The sequence below is a fragment of the Macrotis lagotis genome, chromosome X (assembly GCF_037893015.1).
Source record: "Macrotis lagotis isolate mMagLag1 chromosome X, bilby.v1.9.chrom.fasta, whole genome shotgun sequence".
Classification (NCBI taxonomy): Eukaryota; Metazoa; Chordata; class Mammalia; order Peramelemorphia; family Peramelidae; genus Macrotis; species Macrotis lagotis.
Window position 1 is genome coordinate 678,073,591 of NC_133666.1, and position 15,457 is coordinate 678,089,047.

Consider the following 15,457-nt stretch of genomic DNA (forward strand, 5'->3'; position numbering starts at 1 on the left):
AGAGAAAAGCACGCCCAATTTGGAGTCAGCAGACACGGGCTAGAATCCCCTTTCTTTGAATTTTTATGGCTGGGACCTTAGGGAAGTTCCTTAACCTTTATGGGCCTCAGTTTCCCCTTTTGGAAAATGAAAAGGGTTGACTAAATGACCCTTAAGATCCTTTCCAGCTCTAGAATTATGAACTAGAACTCTGGCACTGAGAATGGAAATGTGATTTTAAAAAACCCAATCCTATATCCTACCTCTAAGAGTTTTCAATGTAACCCAGAGGATGCAGGATATTCTCCAAGAAGAAGGATGCATGATCATCAGCCTTCGTGGTGGTCTCTAACTCAGTTGCCTATCTTAACCTGGCTTCTTAGCTGCTCACAGCCCGAGGCTAAGGCTCTGACTCCTTCCCCTCCTTGGCTGAGATGCCAGTTCACAACACTCAGTAAATAATGATAATAAAAGGTTTGGATCAATACTTATCTCTCCTGCTCTCCCACAGGAATCTCTAATGCTGATTCGTGAGGCTAAGTCATCAGCTAAGTCATCAGGAAGCTACTATTTTGAAACCTGAAGACACTAAAAAATTCTGACTTTGCCTGGGGCAGGAGAAGCCAGCCAGGTCTATGTAGGGCAGCCTCTGCAGCAGGGAGAGACAATGTGATGTCTTGGGCAAAAGAGGTGGGTTTTGTGAGATCCAGGTTCAAGTCCTGTCTCTGACCTATGCTAACTCTATCATACACTGTGGATTTTAAACAAATCATTTCCCTTTCCTTAGTGGCCCCATGGCTCAGTGGATAGATCTCTGAGTCTGGAGACAGGAAAGTCACTTGTTTCAGGACTCTTGGTGATGCCATTTGGGATTTCTCTGCAAAGATTTTGGAGTTTGCCATTTCCTTCTCTTCCTAAGTCATTAAACAGATGAGGAAACTAAAGGAAGAGGCTTAAGGGATCTGTCCAGGATCATCCATCCAGCTAATAAGTCTCTGAGGTCAGACTTTAACTCAGGTAGAATTTCAGATCCAGAACTCCATCCACTCTGTCACATAGGTGCCCATGAAGTAAGAAAGATCTGAATTCAAATTCAACCTCAGATACTTACTAGTTGTGTTATCCTAGACAAGTCACTTAACTTGCTTGCCTCAGTTTCCTCAACTGTGAAATAAATTTATAGCACCGACCTCTTAGAATTGTGAGAATAAATTGAGCTCATAAAAAGCACTTACAACATGTCTGGGACACGGTAGTGCTTTGCAAGTGCTAGCTATTATTATTATTATTATTATTATCGTCATCATCGGCATCAATCTGCATCGGTGGAAATATTTTCATTATCCACCCTGTAACAAGGAAATCAAAGAACTGGTCCCTATGCTTTCCAACCTAGAAGAGCCACGATGCCAGTATCATTTATAGATAATGCCAGACTAGATTCCCTTCCTGGAGGGTGCAAAACAACAGAATTTTGAAAAGGCAACACATAATGTAACACTTCTGGAGTAAAAGGGCAGCTAGGTGGTGGCCAAAGTGCATAGACTACCAGGCCTGGAGCCATGAAGACCTGAGTTCTGATCTGACCGCAGACACCTAGCAGCTGTGTGACCCTGGCTAAGTCATTTTACCCTGTTTGCCTCAGTTTCCTCTTTTACAAAATGATCAGAAGAAGGAAATGGCCGCCACACCTTTATCTTTGCCAAGAAAAATGCCAACGGGTCATAAGGAGTTGGATATGACTGAGATGACCCAACGAAAAGGGGTCAGATATAGCTGTGCCCTGGCTGTTGACATTATCATAGACCTTTTACCTAAGTGAGCGATATTCCCACCACTGTATTTTAGGAAGGATATTGATAACCTGGAGAGTGCCTAGAGACGAGCAGAAGGGAAGGAGGTGATGATACCTTCTGAGGATGGTCTGGGAGAACTGGGAATCTTAGTCGGGAAGAAGGAAGACTCAGGGTAGGATGGCCAGAGAGAAAGTAAAGTCATCTGTCTCTGAATACCGTCAAGGGACATGATGGGGAAGAGGGTTCAGATTTGCTCTGCTTAGCCTCGACAAGGACATTAACAGGTAGACATGGGGAAAAGACAGATCTAGTGTGTGTGTATAGATGCATACACATAATATATTATATATGAATGTGCATCATAGATCTGTATATTTACATATATGTGTTTATGTGTATGTATGCATGTGTTTATATATTTACTCTCTCCATCTATAGCTATAATACAGATAAATTCTACAAATACAGATATATTCTATAAATAGAGATATATGTAAATATAGACATGTATGCAAACTCCCCACAAAATACCTATACACACATACACATATATGTAGGAATAGATACACAGATGTACATATCTCTATCTATCTATCTATCTATCTATCTATCTATCTATCTATCTATCTATCTATCTATCCTCTAAAGAATTAGAGGTATCCCAAAGGGAAACAGGCTGTCTCAAGAACTCATTAGATTTAGGACTAGAAGGGATTTTGGAGATTCACTCCTCTAATCGCCTCATTTTAGGGATGAGAAAACCAGGGCCCATAGAAATTAAGAGACTTTTCCAAGGTCACCCAATTTGAAAATATCTGAAACAAGATTCGAATTCTGGTCTTTCTGCCTCCAAGACAAGTTAACGAGCATTTATTAAGTATTTATTACCTGCTAGATCTTGTGTTAAGATTTGAATGTGAAACAATAATAAAAGTAATAAATAAAATTATAATTTTACATTATAATAAAAAATAATAAAATAATAATGATTAACAACAACAGCAATAATAATAATAATAAAAAAACAAATACTGATTCCTGCCCTCGGGGAGCTTACATATTATTCCCAGGGAGGCCACTTGTCAGCTATGGTGGGGAAGAGAGGTTCATTTAAGCACAAGTATGACTAGATAATTTCTCAGGTCCTTCAGTAGTGAGATTCTGTGATGGATAGAATGAAACACAATGTAGGACAGTGTGGCTTAATGGGAAGTTCAAGAGAAATGGAGCCAAATCTTGGCTCCCATCTTTAGTTCTGAGACATCAGAAGAGTTCATCCAACCTCTCTGAAGTTTCCCCATCTGTAAAATAGGGAGAACACTATCTGTTCTACCAACCTCAAGTGTTGTTTTAAAAAAAAGTGCCTGCAAAACTTAAACATTATGTCAATGTGGGGCGGCTAGATGGCACAGTGGATAGAGCACCAACCCTGGAGTCAGGAGGACCTGAGTTCAAATCCGGCCTCAGACACTTAATAATGACCTAGCTGTGTGGTCTTGGGCAAGCCACTTAACCCCATTGCCTTGCAAAAACCTAAAAAAAAAAAAAAGAACTTTATGTCAATGTGCATCATTATTGGGTCTGGATGTAGCATGGCATCAGAAAAAAATAGGTGGATTCAGAATCATAGACCCTGGTTTCACATCCTAAATCTGCTATTTACTGCGTCATGAACTTTGTTCTCCTTGTTGTTCAGTTGTTTTAGTTATGTCTGACTCTCTGTTGACCCCATCTGGGATTTTCTTAGCAAAGATGCAGGAATGGTTTGCCCTTTCCCTCTCCAACTCATTTTACAGATGAAGAAACTGAGGCCAACAGGGTTAAGTGACTTACCCAGGGTTACACAGGGTCTGAGAACAGATTTGAACTCAAGGAGATGAGTCAACTTAATCCCAGGTCTGGCACTCTGGTTGTTGCTAACTGGTAAGGGACACTTGAGCTTGGATGGTGAGTGGGCTGGCCTTGTTTTAGACGTTTGGAAAGGAGCTTGAGAGGTCAGCATGTCCATCTCCCTGCCTTTGATGATAAAAATAACCAAATCACTCTGAAATATTACTCTTGAATTCCTAGGAGTGAGGATTCTCTTGGTCACTTACTCTAGTACCTAAGGTAATTGGGTAAGGAATTTCTTTTACATCAGTTAACTAAAAACTTAATTGCAATGTGGATAATCTAAGGTCTACAATGTCTAGAGGCATTTCAATTACTTTGGATTCATTAATGCATACATGCATTCATTCATTCATTCATTCACATCAGCCCCACTGTCACATTGGGGTCACAGGATAGAGCAAACCTGGATCAGATTTAGGAGTCCAAGATCAATCTGGCTGGAAACAAAGTCCATGGTCCAGGAAGATGAGAATGGTCTGAAGGAACGGGTAAGACCATTAATTTCAAGATGGCAAGATGAGACCAACATGGAGAGAAGGGTTTCTAGGGCAGAAGAAGCCATTGTACAGGAATGGCCCTAGAAAAGCAGGTCCTGACCTCCCATTCCAGATAGTATGTTGATTCTACCCGGATATTCTGCTTATTGCCATGTGGGAGCAGACTAGGGCTTGCAGGGCACCCATTTGCAATCACCCAGGTCTAGAGGCTCACAGATATCTCACAGGTCCTGGTTGCATCAACAGTTAAAATGCTAAAGCTTCCAAAGGATTCTTCTATCTGCCACACAGTACTGTCTCTATCTTTGCCAACCTCCTGGCATTGAATGAATAAATGAAAGCTTGCATGGATGCATTAATGAATCCAAACTAATTTAAGTATTTATAGGCACTGCAGACCTTAGATTATCCACATTTCAATTAAGTTGTCAAATTCTTAGTCTTAACTCTGGGACCCATTGTCTTCTCCAAAATATGCCCCACAGCCACAACTTTTGGATTCTGCCCCTTTTCTACTCTTCCATGAAAGATATAACATTTACTGAAACTGTAGAGGGGTTCAGTGGAAATCTCTGTATAATCCTGTCTCTGTTGTTTTCAATTTAGGTGATTTTAGGCAATCCTTTATTCTCTTTAGGCCTCACTTTTTTTATCTGTAAAATGAGACATTTGGACTGGATGACATCTTTCAGATCTAAATCTGAGACTCTATTTGAGCAACCCATCTTGGGCTGCTCCTCCAACTGCTCCTCCTCTCAGACTCATGGGTAGTACTTTGCTATTTAATCTCAGGGTTCTAGGAGTAACACATAGAAATTGATGTTTCTAATACTAAAACTCATGAGCCCTAACCAGCGTGCTTTCCATAGACAATTAGCCAATAAGACTTCGTTTATTTTTAAGAAAGGTATTTTCTCAAGAAGGTATAGCAGGAACAGTAGTTACAAAAATGTTACCATCTGCCAAAGCAGGGGTACACTCTCTTTTTGAAGATAAAAAGTCTGTAAGAGGAATACATTCATACTTAAGGAATAGTGCAAGTAACAAATACAAAGGATACTTCACAATTGTTGAGCTTGGGAAATGTTTTTCTCTCTTCTTCTTGAAGTTCCTCTTAGGTACATTTCCCTACTGGGAAGACAAGTAAGCTGGCCTAAAGGTTTTGTGATTCTGTTGAATTTATAGACACCAGGTCTTCTCACTATATAAGGTTCCCCTCTCTGAAATCATTTGGAGCTAGAGGGACCTCTGATGGACCCTCTGGGGTATTCTGAAGCCATTAGATTATCTGGGCACTCCCATCTCAGAATGCTCACTTATTTAAGAATATGAAAGGAAATCCAAAAGAAAACATGGGCACCATGGGTACGAACTTATAGCAACCAGGTAGGTAGCTGGTCATTTTTCCCTTTCAGTTAACCCCAGCACAATAGCTCCAAGGATGGTCATCTTTCAAAAAGAAAGACTACAAGTGTAGCAGCTTCTCTTTTCCTCAAGAAACCTTAAATTTTCCCTCAGTATGTCTCTGCCTGCTTTCTACCCTGACTATATTCTTTCTTATTAGTCCAATTTCTCTGAATGCATTCTCTCTTATTGGTCCAGTTTCTCCAATAAATATGGTCACTATTGGACCACTTGTTATATGTAGACTAAGAAATGTGACCTTATCTTCTCAATCATTCACAACATGTTTTCTGTGTGGCATCACTTCTTTTATAAAGTACCAAACTTATTAAGGTCTTGTTCACTCATTGTGATGAGATTATAGGTACCGTCATACCTAACTCACTTTGCTGATCGATGGATTATTTAATTATGCTACCCATGCTTTCTAGGATGGAGTTAACTGGGGTAAAGGTGGAAACCCAGGCACTTGTATACTATCATCCTATGATTCCTTCTAGCTCTAAATCTGTGGTCTCATGAGTCTTCTTTCCAACTCCAACCCATCCCCACTCCCCACCACACACACACACATATGTGAGGTCACTAGGGATCATTTCCCTTGGAATCCCAATTTCTTCTCCCAAAGGAAAAAAAAAAAGTTGTTGAATTATCCTTTAATAGATTCATTTTCCACTGTGAAAATGGAGTGTCATTTATTTTTCACAATAGTAACTGGGAATTACATTATGTTTTTAACATTTTCAAAGGACTTTAATCTAATTATCTCATTTAAAATTCACAATAATTTCATGAAATGAGGACTAGGGCTATTATTCCCACTGTGAAGTTCTGTGAAGCTAATTGGTCATGATGGGGGAGGGATTTGAACCTAGGTCTTCTGGAATTAACTGGAATCTACTGGTACAGTGAAAACAAGACTGGGTTCAAATATCACCTCTGATGCCTACAACCAGAGTGACCTTGGGCAGGGAAGTGGCACAGTAATACAGTGACTAACACATTTTTGTTATTTAATTCTTTTCAGTTGTATCTGACTCTTTGACTCCCTTTGGGATTTTCTTGGCAAAGATATTGGAGTGATTTGCCATTTCCTTCTCTAGCTCATTTTGCAGGTGAAGAAACTGAGATAAGCAGGGTGAAGTGATTTGGCCAGAGTCCCACAGTTAAGTGTCTGAGGCTGGGCTTAAACTGTCTTCCAGACTCCAGGATCAGCTCTCTATCCACTCTTCCACTTAGATGTTCCACCTGGTACTTAGTAGTTGCTCCATAAATGCTTATTTCCTTCCTTAATCTTAGTATGCCTCAGTTTTCTCAACTGAAAATGAGGTGATTAGACTAGGTGGTCTCTGAGGTCCCTTCCAGTGCTTGACCTATTCCACTATAGTCTCTACTATCAGCTAGATGGTGCAGTGGATAGAACACCAGCTCTGGACTCAGGACCAGAGTTCAAATTTGTCTTCAGGGGCAGCTAGGTGGCGCAGTGGATAAAACACCAGCCCTGGAGTCAGGAGGACCTGGGTTCAAATCTGACCTCAGACACTTAATAATGACCTAGCTGTGTTGGCCTTGGGCAAGCCACTTAACCCCATTTGCCTTGCAAAAACCAAAAAAACTTTGTCTTCAGTCACTCTGATGCTTATTAGCTATGTGACCTTAGGCAAGTCATTTAACCCTGATTGCCTGGCATCTAGGGCCATCTCCAGTCATCCTAATTCCTATCTGGCCACAGCATGTCTCTGGAGGAGAAAGTGAGGTGACTTAGCCCAGCACCCCCTCACTCAAATCCAATTCACTTGTGTTTCAGGGTATCACCTCCCTGATGTCATGGTCTTTGAGAATGAAGGAAATGTAAACCATCAAAACAATGTAAAGGTGGGCAAACTGCCTTCTGTGGGGGGGGGGGGAAGTAAGATGAGGAATTGTAAAAGTCAAAATAGATAAAATCTTTAAGAGAATGAAGGAAAAACACCACCACCACCACCATCCTCATCAAGGCAATATAATATGGCAGAAAGACCCCTGGTGGAAATGAATTCAAATCCTTTGGATTCTTAGTATCTACATAACTTTGACCAAGTCCCTTGACTTCTCTGGGTCCCTAATTTCCTGATGCTAAAACTGGGAAATTAGGACAAGAGGACTTCTTTAACCCCTTTCAGCTTCGATTCTTTAATAGAGTTTGTCCTTCATTCAAAGAAGACCATGAGATCAGGGAGGTGATGCCATGACTTGTAAGTAACTTGGATTGCACCCCCTCTTATCCTGACTCTAAGATCAGTGCTCTAACCACTGTACCGCCTAGCTGATAGTTTTATAGAAGAAGAAGAGAGATCTGGGGCCCACTGCTTTCCAAAAACCAAGCCAGAATTCCGGTGCTTTTTTCTTTGTTCCCTTTCTGAAAGTGAGGCCCACTACCTTGGCAGAAAGTATTCTGCTGGCTCGGGGCTCCGGGGCCAAGCCGCCCCCCCCGCCTCCCCGGCCGGTGGTGTTCCTCCCAACCCCACCTGCTTGGGACTGGCTGGGCCCGGCACCCCTTCTGCACAGACTCCGGCACCCAGCCTGGCATGGCCTGCTCAGCCCAGCCTCCAGCTGGCAGCCTCCTGGCAGGGCATGGAGGGAGCGGGGAGCCAGGCTGCCACCCTCCGCTGGGAACCAGAGAAGCCTTCTGGCCCACCACCCGGTGCCTCCCAATGCCAGGGGGCCAGAACCCTGAAACAGAGAGGCCTTGTCGATGTCGCATGCCCCCTGCCCTTCACAGGAGCCCGACCTCTGGGGGCTGGGGGTGGCTGGGGGTGAGGTTGACTCATCTCAACTCCTCCACGCACCCCCCACACACACCTCCCTCCCCCTCAATGGCAAGGAATGGCAATTCCTTCCAAAGCTCAGAGTTTTGATCAGATCCTGGAGAGCCAGATTTGGAAGGAAACATTTTGGAATGGAGTGCTTGGGTTTTCAACCTTCTCCCCCCCCACCCTCTGCTCTTCTCCCATTTCTCTCTCTCCCCACCTCCATTTCTTTCTCCTATCTCTCCCATCTCATGTCTTTCTCTACCTGTCTCTGTCTCTCTTCCCTCTGTGTGTATGTCTGTCTTTCTGATTCTCTCTCTGTTTCTGTCTCTGTGCTTCCGTATTTCTGTCTCTTTTCTCTCTTTGTGTATGTCTGTCTATCTCCATCTGTTTCTTTCTATCTCTTCCTCTGTGTATGTGCCTGTGCCTATATCTGTCTTTCTGATTCTCTCTATTTCTGCCTGTCTCTGTCTCTCTCTGTCTCTTCTCTATCATATGTCTGTCTGTCTCTGTCTTTCTGATTCTGTCTCTATCTCTCTGATTCTCTCTCTCTCTCTTACTCTCTGTCTCTTTCTGTCTCTGTCCCTCTGTCTCTCTCTCTGTCTCTGTGTTTCTGTCTTTCTGATTCTCTCACTGTCTGTCCCCCCTTCTCTCTCTCTCTCTGTCTCTGTCTCTCTCTCTGTCTCTGTCTCTGTCTCTCTCTGTCTCTCTCTCTGTCTCTCTCTCTCTCTTTCTGTCTCTCTTTTTCTGTCTCTGTCTATCTGTCTATCTCTGCCTGTCTGTCTGTTGTCTTTGTCATTACTATGGGCTCATTCTGATTCACTATGATGAACTATGTTTCACAGCAGGAAAAGAAAGGGAACCCTCCAAAGTCATCAGGACTTGGAAAACTTGATCAAGGTCCTGTGTGGGCTTCAGGAAAAGTCTTAGACATCCTGAGGACTCCCTGTTCTCATGTCCTTGCCACCAGCTTGGAGCCCCATCTGTCGCCTCTGCTGGATCAGAGAATTTTTGGAAGCCATGGAGTCCCACCCATATTTGAGTAGGAATCCCCCCTCTACCATTCATGAAACCTAGTCATCTGGCTTCTTCCCAAGAACTGAGTGAGGGGTAACCTAGCCTATCCCCTCCCAAGGTAGCCCAGGTCCTCTTAGCAACAGTTCAAATCCCATATTAGATAATTAACGGTTTGCTTAATTATAAAATGGGAATAGTAATAACATCTACTTCCCAGGAGTGTTATATGATTATAAAGTACACAGCAAAGGGTCAGGCACCAGTAGATACTATATAAATGCCAACTTTTGCCTGGCATACAGTAGGCACTATATAAATGCAAGCTCCTGTCAGGAATACATAGGCACTATAAAAATATTAACTTCTGGGGGCAGCTAGGTGGCACAGTAGATAGAGCACCAACCCTGGAATCAGGAGGACCTGAGTTCAAATCCAGTCTAAGACACTTGATAATTACCCAGCTGTGTGACCTTGGGCAAGCCACTTAACCCCATTGTCTTGCAAAAACAAAAAAAATGTTAACTGCTACCAAGACACACAGTAGGCATGATAAAATGCCAGTTTGTTCTTAGTAGTGTGAGGGAGTTTGAGGGTATCATATGACTGAAAGAGGAACAGAATAGACATCTCTAGCACTTCCCCTCCCCACACCCATCCTCCTCCAAGGGAGACTCATTTATAAAAGGAAGGCAGCAGAAGACTGGGGTATAGGTCCCTCTGCCCTCAGAGAGAGAGGTTCCTGGCACAGCATCAATCTTCTGTCCCTTCCACCTTCAGGATGTATGTGTGTGGGGAGAGGTAGAGTTTTCTGGCTTAAGTTCCTGTAATCACTGTTTCATTCAGGGAGGAAGCGGGAGCCCAAGCTTTCCCTTCCAAGCTCAACTTCTTCCCCACCAAATATAAGTTGCATAACATATACAAAGAGCCAAACAAACAAAAACAAACAAAAAATTCCCATTTAGCCAATTCAGTAGCAAAACAGAATTCAGGACGATATATATGAAAATATATCCCAATTATTCTCCTATTGGGTTTCAGGTAACTCAAGCCAAGCAAGAGAGAAAAGTCCCAGATCTCACCCAAAGTGTAATTCCCCAACGTCTCTAGTGTAGCAAACTGGAGATAGAGACATGATAGAAAGTTTGGGCTCCTTTTATGTCAGCTTCTTCCCAAAGATATATCTTTGGGCAACCTGAAGTGGGGCTGCCATCTTCCATCTTCTTCCTCAAAACTGGAAGCCAGAAGCATCTGATGCCACTGTCCAAGAAACTCAAGAAATGTCAGAAGACTTGAAGAGAATGAAACTCTCCTCTTTGCTCCTCTTGCCAACTCTCTCCCACTCCTTAGGCAATTTCCACAATGGATGCTACTAGTAAAACAATGGACTTCAGGACCCGGTTGTGTCATTGTCAGATAGCTAACATCACACCAAGCTGAAATTAGCCATTCTCTAATGTTCATCCATTGATCCTTGATCTATCCTCTGGGGACAAACCAAACATGGAGAATCCCTCTCCGTGTGGAAGAAAGTGGTCATATCTTCCCATTTTCCTGTCTAGATGACCCCAATTCCTTCAACCTCTCTTCAAACGTCACACTAGCTGGTGGCTTTACCAATTTCACCTCCTTATTTCTCACATGAGTTCTAACATGTTTATGTCCTTCTTCAAAGATGGTGCTCAGTACAAGAAGACTTGAATTCAATTCCAACCTTAGGTACTTCCTACCTGTGAGGCAAGTCACATCACCTCTATCTGCCTCAGTTTTCTCAGTGGTTAAATAGGAATCATAAGATGATAATAGCATCTACCTCTCAAGGTTGTTATGAGGATTAAATGTGTGGTCCATAGTAGGCACCATATGCCCTCTATCTATGGTGCCATCAATTGCCTAAGCTGGGTTTTAGGAGGGAGGTGGTAGTGCTGTCCTGTTGTAGGTGCTGATCTGTGATTTCATAGGGCTATTCCATGGGGTAGGCTCCAACTTCACCCACTTTTATAGACAGATGAGGAAACTGAAGCTTGTCCATGGTCATAGGATCATTAAGTGGCAGAGCCAGGATTCAGACTCAGGTCCTCTGACTCCGTTTATTTCCCCATTAATGCCGCTGCTTTTGACAAATCATAAATTGTTCAAGATCATGCCTGTCATAAGTGGATAGAGCAGTGGCCTTGGAGTTCAGAATATCTGGGTTCAGGTCCTATCAAGTACATATATTGGTTGTATGACCCTGAGCAAGTCTTTTACTGAGCTCTCAGTATCCCAGGAAAGACACCAATCTGCATTGGTGGAATTTCTTAGACTAAAGGTCAGTATATCAATGAAATCTTGTTTAAAACAAAACCCAAGACAAACAAAAAGGTACTAGAGGGAGAGATGGCTGACTGATCAATCCATAATTTAAATAATTAATCACTTATCATTAGATGCTAAAATGGTCATCAAAGATTTACTGGAGATGAAGATAAAAGACCTTTGTCATTAAAATGTAAGTCAAAGGGACATGTCTAATTCAGTGAACAAAATGGTGTATTCCAATAGCATCAGATAGGGTGTAAGACTTTTTCCAGTTTTTTAATTTGTCTTGGTCATCTGGGGAATCCAAGGGACCCTTTCTCAGTATCATATTTTTAAATACACAGGAAAAAAGACATACAAAGACAGTCAATTACATTGAAATATAGTCATCAGAACATTTTTTTTTAATAACAGGTTCAATAACCCAGGTCAAGATATAAGTAAAGTCTTAATTTTCTATCTCATCCCTATTTCATAGAAAGGGAAACTGAGAAATGTGACTTTCTCAAGTTCATGAAGAGGAGACAGGTAGTTATTATTGCAGAAGATAAAGAGGACCTGAGTTCAAATCCAGCCTCAGAGACTTGACACTTACTAGTTCCATGATCCTGGACAAGTTACTTAACCCTAATTGTCTCTCATCTCCAGTCATCCTGATTTATATCTGACCACTAGACTCAGATGGCTCCAGAGAAGTGAGGCTGGGGATTTAGCACAGCCTGCCTCACTCAAATCCAATTCATGTGCTTGTCATGGCGTCACCTCCCTGATGTCAGGGTCTTCTTCTAGAATGAAAGACCGACAACACCAACATTACATTTACATATACATTTGAATTAAACTGCCTAAGCTACCATTTTGATTGTCACAGACTCGTTAGCACTGGAAGAGTTCCTAGAGATCAATTCTAGTCTCAGGATAATTGGATCATAGATTTAGAGCTGGAAAGAATCTTAAAAGTCATGTAGTTTATTTTTTCATTCTACAGATCAGAAATCTAAGGTGAAGAGATGTTCAATGATTTGTCCAGGGTCACACAGCAAGTCTCCAAAAATGGAGTTTGAAGCCAAGTATTCCTGATTCTGAGTCCAACTCTCCATCTGATCCACCATGTTGCTTCTCAGGCAAAGTGACATGCCTAAGGCCTAATTAGTTGGACCTGGTTTGGAATTCAGATGACTCCAAGGTCAGAATTTTTTCTCTTGCATCTAGCCAATGATGTTATTTAACAGAGAAAGAAACTGAGACCCAGAAAGTCCAAGTCCTTTTAGACCTGCCCAATTTATATTTGCTTCTTAGATTCTTTTTTTTTAAATGTATTTATTTATTTTTGTTACCTTTTAAGTTCCAAGCTGTTTCCTTCCCTCCCTACCCCACCCCACATTAGAGAAGGCCACCATTTCATTTGCATTTACATATACGTGTATATGTATGTGTGTATAAAACCATACTATTCTAATATGATTATTCATCATTTCTTTATGGATTATTTAATGGACTTGAGATCCTACAAATATAATTCCCACTCCCCTCCTCGGCTTCCATCAGTAGAAGTCAGAACTACTTGCCACTTCACCTTCTGAACCACACCTGTGATTTCATTGACGTAGGGACCTTCTGGAGGAGGAAACTCTCCACCAGTGCAGACGTGCAAACACAAGCATCCTGGGATTTAAAACCCAAAGTGAAAATCCAATCCTATGGATTCACCTAACAGCTTTGAGGAAAAAAGAGAGAGATAATAACTAAGTCCTCCTCCTCCCCTATTTGCCACACCATGTGATGCATTTTGGAACTGCAGGGAGGCCACCACTGGGTGACGGATAGAATCGGTGCATCATTTCTTTCCCATGCCAGGCTTATATTACTCAAGATGACAAAAGGAAGGAAACAGAAAAACAGCAAGCAAAAAGAAAAAACAACCCTCCAATCTGCCAGGCATCCAATTATAGGCTCCCAAGCCACAATGCACAATGATGGGGGTGGACAAGGGGAGCCAGAGAGGGGGCATGCAGACTTGGAACCATCTGTGGAAATTCAGAAGAGAAATGATTTCTGGACCAGAAAGGTCTTCCAAAGTGTGGAAACCTGGAACAACCCAAAAGGATTTTTTGCTCTTCTCTATGGTGGGGTTAGAAGAGAGAGCTCAGAAACCCCTCCTAGCTTTGTCACCCTATGCTCTAGGATATGTTCCAGCTAAGGTTCTCTGGAGCAAGGTCCCTCTCAGTTCTGACAGACTTTAAAGTGTTCCAAAGCCCCTTCCAGCTCTGACATCCCCTGTTCTAAGCCCCCTCCCAGCTCTGACCTCCCCTGTTCTAAGCCCCCTCCCCTGTTCCCTCCCCTGTTCAGCTCTGTTCTAAGCCCCCTCCCAGCTCTCCCCTGTTCTAAGCCTCCTCCTAGCTCTGACATCCCCTGTTCTAAGCCCCCCCCAGCTCTGACATCCCCTGTTCTAAGCCCCCTCCCAGCTCTGACCTCCCCTGTTCTAAGCCTCCTCCTAGCTCTGACATCCCCTGTTCTAAGCCCCCTCCCAGCTCTGACATTCTACGTTCTAAGCCCCCTCCCAGCTCTGACATCCCCTGTTCTAAGCCCCCTCCCAGCTCTGCCATCCCCTGTTCTAAGCCTCCTCCCAGCTCTGACCTCCCCTGTTCTAAGCCCCCTCCCAGCTCTGACCTCCCCTGTTCTAAGCCCCCTCCCAGCTCTGACATCCCCTGTTCTAAGCCCCCTCCCAGCTCTGACATCCCCTGTTCTAAGCCCCCTCCCAGCTCTGACCTCCCCTGTTCTAAGCCCCCTCCCAGCTCTGACCTCCCCTGTTCTAAGCCTCCTCCCAGCTCTGACCTCCCCTGTTCTAAGCCCCCTCCCAGCTCTGCCATCCCCTGTTCTAAGCCTCCTCCCAGCTCTGACCTCCCCTGTTCTAAGCCCCCTCCCAGCTCTGACCTCCCCTGTTCTAAGCCCCCTCCCAGCTCTGACATCCCCTGTTCTAAGCCCCCCTCCCAGCTCTGACCTCCCCTGTTCTAAGCCCCCCCCAGCTCTGACCTCCCCTGTTCTAAGCCTCCTCCCAGCTCTGACCTCCCCTGTTCTAAGCCCCCTCCCAGCTCTGACCTCCCCTGTTCTAAGCCCCCTCCCAGCTCTGACCTCCCCTGTTCTAAGCCCCCCCCAGCTCTGACCTCCCCTGTTCTAAGCCCCCTCCCAGCTCTGACCTCCCCTGTTCTAAGCCCCCCTCCCAGCTCTGACCTCCCCTGTTCTAAGCCCCCTCCCAGCTCTGACATCCCCTGTTCTAAGCCTCCTCCCAGCTCTGACATCCCCTGTTCTAAGGCCCCCCCAGCTCTGACCTCCCCTGTTCTAAGCCCCCTCCCAGCTCTGACATCCCCTGTTCTAAGCCCCCTCCCAGCTCTGACATCCCCTGTTCTAGGTGCTCCCCCTTCCCTGTTCCTGTGCTCTTAGATCCCTTTATTTTTTCCTTCCAGTAGCTGATCTACTAGAATATCAGGAGTGAATGTGCATCTGACCCTGTTCCATGATGGAGTCAGGACCATAGGGGCCTCTCTCCCACTTTTGCACCTTTATTCAATCCATTCGCTATGTCTAATATCCCCTCTCCCCCTCATATTGTCATCCCTGCCTCTTGACATTCTCCCTATTTCTAAGATCCAAGTCAAATGCTGCCTTTCTATCTGCCAGTGAGTTTGCTTATTCCTGCCTACTGAAGGAATCTAAGTCCAATGCTTATTACATAGTAGGGGCTTTAAAAATGTTTAGTGGGGCAACTAGGTGGCACAGTGGATAG